This window comes from Molossus molossus, unplaced genomic scaffold (assembly GCF_014108415.1).
Source record: "Molossus molossus isolate mMolMol1 unplaced genomic scaffold, mMolMol1.p scaffold_m16_p_11, whole genome shotgun sequence".
In the NCBI taxonomy this organism is placed as follows: Eukaryota; Metazoa; Chordata; class Mammalia; order Chiroptera; family Molossidae; genus Molossus; species Molossus molossus.
The window spans coordinates 103,325,251-103,337,279 of NW_023425346.1; the positions used below are offsets into that span (position 1 = coordinate 103,325,251).

At 51.5% G+C, this 12,029-nt stretch overlaps 1 pseudogene; it reads right to left on the minus strand.

The window, feature by feature from the left end:
• Positions 1-9,369, minus strand: part of LOC118625071 — a 35,717-nt pseudogene extending 26,348 nt beyond the window's left edge.
• Positions 9,370-12,029: the final 2,660 nt, after the last annotated feature.

Consider the following 12,029-nt stretch of genomic DNA (forward strand, 5'->3'; position numbering starts at 1 on the left):
AGCCTGCTTCGTCAACCAAGGCCACCCACTTGTTCTACCACCTGGCAGCCCCCGGGAAACAGCTGGGGGGCTCACTCCAAATACCAGTCCCAGGCTCCGTCCCTGAGACTCCACTCCAGCCGGTCTGCCGGGGGCCCAGGAATCTGAGTGTTGACCCAGCTCAAGGTGCTGCTCCAGGCACAGCGCGGTCACCCTGCAGTCTCGGGTCCGCGTCAGGGTTTCGGAGCAGAGAACAGGAGCCGGGAGATCAGCTAACTCAGTGCAGAGACATAGCACTGAATCCGCACCGTGAAATCTGGTCTGATCGGGCAACTCCGGGGCTGCGGCGCTGTCCCTGCCCAGTGTCTCTGCGGAGCCTGTGGCCTCCCGGCTGAACGTGGATTTAGGAATATGTTTCGGTAAAGGGTTAGAAACAAATATCCTTGCAGCAGAAAGGTTATTAGGAGTCATCCATGTGAAAAGAAGCCTTTGTGCGGGGAAGGTGGCTCTGGACAAGCAAATGTTAGTGAAAGATGCCCTGTGGGGGAAGGCGGGCAAACCCCCCCCCCCCCCGGGGCACCAGGGCCGGCTTTGTCCGGCCATCTGCAGCCTGTGCCTGAATGTCCCTTGAAGGAGCAAGAGCTCCGATGGCTAATGGGTTTGGACTCCACACAGAAGAGAAACAAAGCGCTCTGAACAAAAGGCCTGCAGTCTGAAGGCAGATCTGGACGAGAAAGAGCCCCATTGATGAGTCTCCCTCCCAAACGGGCCATAATGAGGCCACACACACACTAATGCACTTAGAGAAACCCCACATTTACTGCTGTCTTTATTGCTAGACGGAGGAGGAAGCGTGGGTCACCGAGCGCTGCCTCAGTAGCTCCACGTGGAAAATAACGATGGTGGTAGTTTAGAGCTCTCGTGCGTAAAGCCAACGCGTCTCGAAGGCCCGCGCGGGGGACGGGGAGACTGGGTCTGACATGCTCTCTATCCCGGGTCAGCGTTGTCCCTGAGACCTGACTCTCCGCATAGGTGCCGCCCCTCGCCGTCTGCACCTGCCCCTTCTCAGTCGTCCTCAAGCCCAGCCTGCCCGCAGGGCCCCCCACCCCGCTGCAAATCTTCTAAGTGTTAGGAGAAAGCAGCGTGGGTGGGACACAGATGTTTCTGTGGCACAGGACGGCGATAAATGAAGGGAACAAGGCCACCTTTATGAAAAAGGAGGAAGGATCTAATTGTCCACGCGCAATGAGCTGGGTCTCCCCATCCCCAGGGCGGAGATGCCCTAGCTATGTGCCTGTGTTGCTAGGTTAATCCTCGTCTGGTCCGGTGCAGCAGAACCGGAGGCGAGTGAGCAGTCCATTTCATGAAGCACTCCCTGCATCTTGGCACAGGCTTTCTAAATAGCCTCAAAAAATACCGGACACGGACTCCAGTATACTTGCAGAATCCAGGGACGGTCAAATGAAGCCATGATTTTCCCTTCTTTTAAGCATCTGCATAAAATATATAGTTTTCTTCTTCAGTTGATGTCCCGAGAGTTTCGTATCAGTGGTGATTGATTTTCTTTTTTGTTCTTTTTTTTTTTTTATCATTATCAACTGATGCTACGTTCTCAGATCACTGAGCATTAGCGATGTTCCCATCCCATTTACAGACAGCTGTATAAAATTAAATTTGGAGAATGGGGACAACACATAAAAAGCATTCTAATGCGTGTTACCACTTTCCCCTGAAAAATAATGAAGATGACTGTAGTCATTTATAACATAATTCTGCTTATGATGTTATTCTGCGAGACTTTGAGCTCTCCCTGTTCAGAATGTTATGACTGAAATGAATCTGAAAACAGTAAAGGGCACCAGAGAACAAAAGCAGAAGACAGCCCTTGACAGAATTATATCCATCGATCCATGGGATCCTCCAGGGGCAGACACACCCGCACACTCTCAGCCTGCTCACTGACTCATCCGCCTGACTTCCGGATCCTCACCCATGCGTGATAGGCCACCGGGCTCCCTGCTCCAGAATCCTGCTCCTCAACTTGGCCAAGTGACTCACTTAGTTCTCATTTCACTTCTCCATCCTAGACTTCTCCTCATGACCACTTTCCAAACTCACGTGAGGAATGATCGCACGATGTCATTCTAAAAGTCACCCGCTCCGCCATGGACATCGAAGGGGACAACGTGCCTTCTCCAGGCTACTTCATTAGTATTCTTACTTACACTGCACTTTCCCAACAAGCGTTTGCGACACCTCACTGTCACATAGAGTGAAATACGATGGTGTTCAAATAAGAGCAGGAAACTGAGAATAATGGGGAAGGACAGAAAGCCCGAGTCGGCGTGCCTGCACCAGCCCACCAGCGTCACAGGCGGTGTGTGCTGAACGGCGCTGAAGCCTCGGGGGCATCCCCGCGGAAACGGCGTCCTCGCTCGGTCCAGGAGCCGGGTTCTGGTGGCTCTGCTCCGTGTTTCTCGTCCTCCTGGGGCCCAGGGCCAGGTGGGGCACGTTCCTCTTGCTGTGATGAGAAAAGCACAGGAAGCAAATGGAAACACACGCTACCTCTCGAGGCATCAGAGCTGCCACCTGTGCTGTCCAAACTGCATAAGGAAAGGGATTCTGGGAAATGTAGTTCCCAGTCTCAGACGCTTATGGCCGTGGTGGTGATGGTGGTGGTAATGGTTGTGGTTGTGGTGATGGTGGTAACAGTGGTGGTGATAATAGTGGTGGTTGGTGGTGGTGATGGTGGTGGTGGTAATAGTGATGATGGTGGTGATGGTGGTGGTGGTAATAGTGGTGGTTTGGTAATAGTGATGGTGGTGGTGATGGTAATAGTGATGGTGGTGGTGGTGGTAATAGTGGTGATGACGATAATAGTGGTTGTGGTGGTGATGGTAGTGGTAATGGTTGTGGTGGTGGTGGTAATAATGGTAGTGGTGATGGTGGTAGTAATAGTGGTGGTGGTGGTGGTGGTGGTGGTAATAGTGGTGGTGGTGGTGGTGGTAATAGTGGTGGTGGTGGTGGTGGTGGTAATGGTGGTAGTGGTGATGGTGGTGGTGATGGTAGTGATGGTGGTGGTGGTGGTAATAGTGGTGGTGGTGGTGATAATAGTGGTGGTAGTGGTGATGGTGGTGGTGGTGGTGGTGGTGGTAATAGTGGTGGTGGTAGTAATAGTGGTGGTGGTGGTGGTGGTGGTAATAGTGGTGGTGATGGTGGTAGTAATAGTGGTGGTGGTGATGATGGTGGTGGTGGTGGTGGTGGTAGTGGTGGTAGTGGTGATGGTGGTGGTGATGGTGATGGTGGTAATAGTGGTGGTAGTGGTGGTGGTGGTGGTGGTAATAGTGGTGGTGATGGTGGTAGTAATAGTGGTGGTGGTGGTGATGGTGGTGGTGGTGGTGGTAATAGTGGTGGTAGTGGTGATGGTGGTGGTGGTGGTGGTAATAGTGGTAGTGATGGTGGTAGTAATAGTGGTGGTGGTGGTGATGGTGGTGGTGGTGGTGATGGTAGTGGTGGTAGTGGTGATAGTGGTGGTGATGGTGATGGTGGTAGTGGTGGTGGTGGTAGTGGTGGTAGTGGTAATAGTGGTGGTGGTGGTGGTGGTGGTGGTAATAGTGGTGGTAGTGGTGGTGGTGGTGGTGGTAATAGTGGTGGTGATGGTGGTAGTAATAGTGGTGGTGGTGGTGATGGTGGTGGTGGTGGTAATAGTGGTGGTAGTGGTGATGGTGGTGGTGGTGGTGGTAATAGTGGTAGTGATGGTGGTAGTAATAGTTAGTGGTGGTGGTGGTGATGGTGGTGGTGGTGGTGATGGTAGTGGTGGTAGTGGTGATAGTGGTGGTGATGGTGATGGTGGTAGTGGTGGTGATGATGGTGGTGGTAGTGGTGATGGTAATAATAATTGTGATGGTGGTGGTGAAGGTGGTGGTGGTAATAAGTTAACAATAGATCATCTGGTATAATATGAAAAATGTTTAATTCCTGACCACTTTTGTAAAGATGAGATGAAAACTGACCTGTGCAATTCTTAGAAATAAACACAAAAGGAAAAACATGAATTATGTGATCAAGGAGGCCATTCGATTCGCCCTAGGGTGGAGTTGTTTATAAGTCACTATGGAGAGAGTCCTTTCATCCAATGTTTCGTACCCTTCAGTTTTGAGTCACTCCTATATTTTATCTGATAATTCCATTGTTTTTTTCCTGTTCTTTCTTTCTATGACCCTTATGTCTCATTATTTCACTCATATTTTCCACTTCTATCTCTGGGGGAGATTTTTCTGACTTTCCTATTTTTTTTAATCTCTAAAAGGTGTTCTTGTTTTATAACTATTTTTCATATCATCTTCTTCTTGGTTTATGGACTCAAAATCTTAAGTCTCTGTATCAATTGCAGTATTGTTCGTAGCTACCCCGTTTCTTCTGGTGTCTGCTTTGTCTGTTCCTTTGTCCAGGCTTTTCTCATGGGCCGCACTAGACCTCATCTGCTCGGTCATCCCTGGTTTCCGCTTGGTTTTTGAGGAAATATATATATATATATATACTTTTCATGGTGCTGGTTCTCTCTGCTGTCGACTCTATATGGTTATGGTATGCTCGATTCTTTCAGAAAACAGGTCACAGGGTTTCACCTGGTCTACAGGCCGCCTAGGCTGCGGATGGGGCTGTGTGCGTGTTGAGTCCCTGTTACCTCTCCCAACTCCGACAACCCACCACATCCCATTCAGGAGGTGGCTTCCCCACAAGGTCCGTCAGTCAACACGGTCCCAGCGCACCAGCAGTGTCCGAACTTTCCACTGGAGGATTCATAGCTTCTCCACATGCCTTTGTCAACTTCACTGTGTTCAAACTCCTCTCATAACAGGGCTAATGGACTACAAGTGAACCTATCGTCTAGTATTTTTAATATTTGGAAAAACCACTTCCCCTCATAGTATTTCCTTTTCTAAATAATTAAAATCTATTGTTATCATTTTATTCTTCCAATATTCTTTGGAATTGTCTTGGCAAGTTTCTCCGAAAAATATTATTAAAAAAATAATTTTGGAATTATTTTCCTCATGTAAGTTGGGAAATGTTGTCATACAAAATAGTTTTATCACCCAGGACATACTATATAACATTGTTATTGCACATTTATTGCTGTGTAATAATAATAATATTTATGTTAGTAATTATTATGTTTTCTAAGTAGTTACAGGGAATATAAAGACTTGATTTTTATTTATTACTTTCATATTCAACCACTGAATTCTATCAACAATCCACATATTATTTTGATTGATAATCTAGGGGTGTGAACATATAATCATGTTGGCCGGGAATTACAACCCTTTCATCTTCTTCATATCAAGTGGATATTCCCTATTTCTGTCCTCCAAAATGACATTATACCACAATGGTGCTCATTTCTCATTTCTAACTTTGTTTCGCTGTGGTTTCTCTGTTTATTCTTTGATTACACTTGGCAGAGGTATTCATCCTTTTTGCAAATGAATTGCTTCTTGTTTGACTTATTAGTATTTTTGTAATTTATTAAATTCTGCTTTCATCTGTGTTATACTCTTTCTAATTCCCTGCATTGAAAAATTATTTATAGATTTCTTTTCTAAATTTGGTAATGAAAGAAGCTGAAGATTAAAAATCCACCTCTCCTGCCTTGGCCAGGGGTGGCTTAGCTGGTTGGGGCATGGTCATACACCAAAAGGTGGCGGGTTCAATTCCCGGACAAGGCACATACCCAGGTTGCGGGTTCGATCCCTGGTCGGGGCTTGTATGTGAGGCAACCGATGGATGTTTCTCACATTGATGTCTCTCTCTCTCTCTTTCTTTTTCTCTCCCTAATATCGATAAATACATCCTCCAGTGATGATTTAGTTATTTATTTTTAATGTTTTCGTTGCTTTTTAGAGAGAAAGGAAGGGAGAGGGAAAGACAGACAGAAACACTAATGTGAGAGAGCAGCATCCATCGACTGCCTCCTGCACGCCCCCTACTGGGGATGGAGCCCGAAACCCCACATGTGCCCTGACCGGGAATCGAACCAGTGACCTCTTAGTCACTGAGCCATACTGGCCAGGTTCCTCGGGTGAGGATTAAAACAAAAAAAAAAAATACAACCTTTCCAGATACCTCTGACAGCCTTAGACAAGTAGTGTCCTTATTTTTATGATTTAAAATAATATTCGGTGGCTAAGCCAAGTGCGTGCAACTTTGGTCATTGTTCCCGGGCACTTGATAACCAGTAGTCCATCCGTGTGCGCGTGACCTTTACTAAGTCTTCCTGTCATCCTCACTATAGGTTGGCCAATGGCTCCCGACATCTCCAGGTCCCGATCACTGGAACCCGAGAATATTACTTTCCACAGAGAAATGTTCCCACAAGGGCTGCTGAAGGGCCAGTGCGGCACCCTCAGCCTCGCCACAGGAAGAGGGCTGGCCTGTGGCCGCCACAGTGCGACGAGAGCCCCCCCCCCCTCGCTGGACGCTCTCGCAGGCCCACAGGCCGTGAAGCTCGGCGTGGGCAGGGGCGGTGTTGTCAGGAAGGGCGAGGAAGCCTTCCCCCATCAGGCGTCTTTGGGAATCCTCCGCCTCTCGGCCTCCAGGTAGCAGACGGCCAGGAACGAGCTGCGACATCTTCGCTGTCCCTTGCGGTCACGCCGACAGTGGTGTCAGTGCAGACATGTGCCTCGACCTGCCCCAGTTTCTGCCTCCAGAAAGTTGAGACAACTGGGCCTCTGTCACGGGGTCACAGGAGGGTTAAATAAGACAGTGAACCTGACGCAGAGAGTGTTCCAGAAAGGGGTCAGCTCCCGGTGGGGGGCCCGGGCCCAAGCCAAGGTCACAGCGAGGGCCGACGACCTTCGGCAGATCAAACAGGTCAGCCGCGGCCACACTGCACACGGCGACCTTCGACCAGGAAGCCTGAGACGAGAGCGTGTTTGAATTGGCTCAGGCAGAAAAACAATATTTGCTCGAGGTTGGCTCCCACCTTATGAATGTCTAAGCTCACATAAATCAAACTGTAAAAATGGACAAAGGCTGAATTTCCTGCGCCAGGACCGAAATAGAAGCCGCCTGTGTCCCTTAAACAATTGCGATTATGTTTTCAGGACGGAGGAATGCCGAGCTGCAACGCGGGCCAGCTGCTCCCTGGTCCTAAAGTATCGGGTGACACAAACGGGCAGCCTGTCTTCCCAGCGGTCACTGTGCCTCTGTCCGGCTCACTGCGAAGCCCAGGCCGTGCGAAGGCTACGCAGCGCCTGGGGGGACTCCCCCTCGCGGTCCTCACCAGGTCCCCAGCAGTGACGGTCCATGGAGAGCCCCAGGGCAATTCGTCCAGGGTGCGGAGGGAGCCCCGGGCAGCTTCCCACTGAAGATACACCCGCTGCAGAAGGTCCCGAGACAGCCCCGCGAGGGCAGATCGCGATGTTTTCCTTGCACAGGGCTCCCCGTATCCCAACCAGCGTAGCTTTAGCAACACTCATGAGCCACCAACTTCAAAGAACACGAAACAGCTAAGAGAAGTGTCTCCTTCCCGTCTAGCGGGGGAGGGAGACAGGACGGCACCTGCTTTGCAAGGAGACTCCTTGCGAGCCAACGTCAGGACTTCTGACGGCAGGAAAGACGTCACCGCGGACGGGGGATCTGGAGCCGATCTTTAGGAAATGATGAAGGCTGTCAGGAAAGACGGAGCGGCCGAGTCCAAGAGATTGCGGCTGGCTGAGTGAAAGTGGCGGCGGGGGGCGGGGGGGCTGTCACACGAGGCTGGGAAGGCAGGTATGAAAGCAGCTGGGATTCCAGACTCAGGTCAGAGCCTGTGGGAAGCTGGAGGCTGTTGGGCACTTAACAAAGGGCTGATACGGTGTCAGCGCGGTGAAGGTTCATTCATTCATCCATTCATCCATTCATTCATTCATTCATCCATTCATTCATTCATCCATTCATTCATTCATCCATTCATTCATTCATCCATTCATCCATTCATCCATTCATTCATTCATTCATCCATTCATTCATTCATCCATCCATTCATCCATTCATTCATTCATTCATCCATTCATTCATTCATCCATTCATTCATCCATTCATTCATTCATCCATTCATTCATTCATTCATCCATCCATTCATTTATTCATTCATTCATTCATCCATCCATTCATTCATTCATCCATTCATTCATTCATTCATTCATTCATTCATTCATCCATCCATTCATTCATTCATCCATTCATCCATTCATCCATTCATTCATTCATTCATCCATTCATTCATCCATTCATTCATTCATCCATTCATTCATGCATCCATTCATTCATTCATCCATTCATTCATTCATCCATCCATTCATTCATTCATCCATTCATCCATTCATCCATTCATTCATCCATTCATTCATCCATTCATTCATTCATCCATTCATTCATTCATCCATTCATCCATTCATCCATTCATTCATTCATTCATCCATTCATTCATTCATCCATTCATCCATTCATTCATTCATTCATCCATTCATCCATTCATCCATTCATCCATTCATCCATTCATCCATTCATTCATTCATCCATTCATTCATTCATCCATTCATCCATTCATCCATTCATTCATCCATTCATTCATTCATCCATTCATCCATTCATCCATTCATTCATCCATTCATTCATTCATCCATTCATTCATTCATCCATTCATTCATTCATCCATTCATTCATTCATCCATTCATTCATTCATGCATTCATTCACATAGCACATAATTACTGAGATCCTCCATGAGGGACAGGTGGTGGGTCACAAACCCACAGGACCCTAGCCCCATGCACCTTGCAGTCCTGAGGCGGGGGAGCATCTACAAACACACCCGTATAAGCCAGCGTCCTTCCAAGCAGACGTGAGCACCAGGTGAGAAGGCACAGGGGTGTCCAGGGACAGCAGGCAGCCCTGATTGTCCTAGGGTGGGCCAGGGAGGGACGGCCTCGGGAGGGACTGTCACTCACGCTGGGTTCTTAGGGATAGAAGGAAACTGGAGAACAGGGTGTTCGGTGTGGGCTGAGCTCTAGTTGGGAGATTCAGGTACAGAGGGACTGAAGACCCTCAGGTGGATGAAGAGGTTGGACATTTAAAAACAAAATAAAAGAGAGTAGCAGGTGGAGACCCTGAAGGGGCAGAGGTGTCCTCAGGCCCTGCAGCAATTTACATGAGAAGTGCAAGGGTGGCCCACGGGGGAGCAGTGGGGTCCGGGCCAGGGTGTCCGGGACAGCAGGGTCCAGGGCAGCAGGGTCAGGGACAGCAGGGTCCGGGACAGCAGGGTCCGGGACAGCAGGGTCCGGGGCAGCAGGGTCCGGGACAGCAGGGTCTGGGGCAGCAGGGTCTGGGGCAGCGGGTCTGGCATGTTCTATAGGAATCTGGGCTGCGTGTGCAGAGTGGATCCCAAGGGGACATTGGAAAGACATCGCCATGGTCCCAGAGACGTGTGGGTATTCCTGGTGGACCCAGAGAAAGGAGGATAATTTGGGACCTAAGTCAGAAGTAGAACTGAGGGAGGCCCCTAGTGCTCTGATTACTGGGCAGGGGTGGCCATTCCCAGAGGCCCCGAGAAAGAGCAGAGCATCAGGAGGAGGGGACCCAGTGCCTGCATCCCTGCTCTGCTCTGGAAACAGCTCCCACCTGCCCTGCCCCCACCTGCCCTGCCCCCACCTGCCCAGCTCCCCACCTGCCCAGCTCCCCACCTTCCCTGCCCCCACCTGCCCAGCTCCCCACCTGCCCAGCCCCCACCTGCCCAGCTCCCCACCTGCCCAGCCCCCACCTGCCCAGCTCCCCACCTGCCCAGCCCCCACATGCCCAGCTCCCCACCTGCCCTGCCCCCACCTGCCCAGCTCCCCACCTGCCCTGCCCCCACCTGCCCAGCTCCCCACCTTCCCTGCTCCCACCTGCCCAGCTCCCCACCTGCCCTGCCTCCACCTGCCCAGCTCCCCACCTGCCCAGCCTCCACCTGCCCAGCTCCGCCCCTGCCCAGCTCCCCACCTGCTTAGCTCTAAAAGGCAAAGTCAGATTGATCAGATTCCAAAGACCAGCTCCCCTGAGGTGGGTGGGATCCCCCGAGGGCTCATGTGGGTGGGCACCCTGCTTCAGGGAAGGGAACGTTGCCCCACCTGACAGGAGGGAAGGGGGAAGGGGGACGGGGCAGGAGAGGCAGGGGCGGACCAGGCGAGGACAGAGGTCCCAGGGCAGGTTTCCCAGGCCTTTAGCAAACACCCGCCTGGTCTTCAAGGCCAGTTTCTGCTCTGCTGCCACAGGGACCTCCCAGAACCGTCCGGGGGCCCAGCTGCCCTGGTCTTGGCGGGGGAGGGGAGGGAGAGTGGGAGCGACAAGGACGGGGCTGGGTTGCACCCTGGGCTGACGATAAGGAGTCCTGATTGCACAGGGCCGGCGGTCAGAGCGAACCTTTCCACTAGGTGAACAATAAGTAACGTCAGCTCGTCATCTCATGGAAATCCCCAATAATGTTTTCCTGGCAAATCTGATAAACCAGTTCCCAAAATAAACTCAACGCTAAGGCAAGTAAGCCCCAGAATGTGAAGTATTTCTAGCGTTCTTATTATTGTGCATGATTTTTCCTTTTACTCAAGATTCTCCAGTTCATGCTTGTGTTGACTTTCCAAGTGATGGGGCCCAGAGCCGGCCTCGTCCCGCCGGAAAGCTCCCCTGATCTCAGCCCTCCCGGCGAATGGGAAGCTCGGCAGTTTTCAAACCATCACGGGTCCCAGGCTTCCTCCCCGGGGGTTCGGGTCGCTCATGGGCCAGGGCAACCGTGCTTTTAGGAAGCTCCCAGACGCTTCGAATGTGCGCGGGGGTGACAGCTGGCCCAGGTGTCTAAACGACCAGAGCCACTGCCTCAGGTCCCCAGGGTGGCTGAAGACCCCAGATACAGCCGCCGAGAGCCAGCGCCCAGAAGACATGCACACCCCTCCACTTAGCTACAAAGGCAGACCCAACGTGTTGAGTTCATCTGCATCAATCTGTTTACGAACCACGTGTAACAGCCTCTAACGTGGACACCGTGGTAGCCGAGGGGCCGGGGTTTGGTTCATGAACTCAGACCAGAAGGGTGAGCACAGAGGCTCTGCTGAGGCGTGGGCCCATGCTCACGGTGATCACTTGTGAGTGTGTCTGTATCTTTCGAGCAGCTCCGGTTGTCTTCCTTGTTCCAATCAATCCAGCGAGACAAAAGCCACGGCGTCTTTCAAAGGTGGACTGTGCTCTTCACCTTCGAGCCGTGTGTCCACTTTTTCGATGTGAGCTGCGGGCACAGGCTTCGTGAACACCACCACATAACATTTATTTATAGTCCAGGAAAACCGAGCTCCCTTATGCGAGAACAGCCATGACACACTGAGTTTCTATAGAGGGGAAAAAAAAACGTCTTTCTCTTCATCTCAAATTGCTTTGGCCACGATGAGATTTCAGTGGGGAATTGGGGCAGCGTGCTCGGGTGGGACAGGAACGGGGAAATGCAGCACCACTGGGAACCGAGTAACTGTGAGACCTTCACATCTCCCCAAAGCCTGAGTCCCCAGGAGTAACAAGGGGGGGGGGGGGAGTAGGTGACTCCTGGGTGCTGACCCGACCTCCCCCACCTCTGTGTGCTCTGAGCACCCAGGGCACCTGGGGACCAGATAGGTGTGCCTGGGACGGGGCCCTGTCCTGCGTCTCATCCAGGTGGTCATGCTCGCTTGGCCTTAGGAGAACAGCAGGGGACACGTCCGCCATCGCTCCTCGCCCTCCCTTTTAGGACCTTAGTTCGTGCTCACTAATGCACGTGGTCACTGAACATTCGTTTGTGTGCTGCTTATGGCCTGTCCCCACTAGAGCGCAAACCCCACGGGGAGAAGCTGGGGCTGTCCTCTTCGTGGGTCTGTCCCCCAAACCTAACACAGCTCTGGGCCCACGGAGCGTTCATCTGCTGCCCGAATCCACCTTCACACCGGCACCGCCGTCTGCCACGATCCAGTGCACCTTTGCAGGTGGATGGCTGGACGCCCAGCCTCCTCG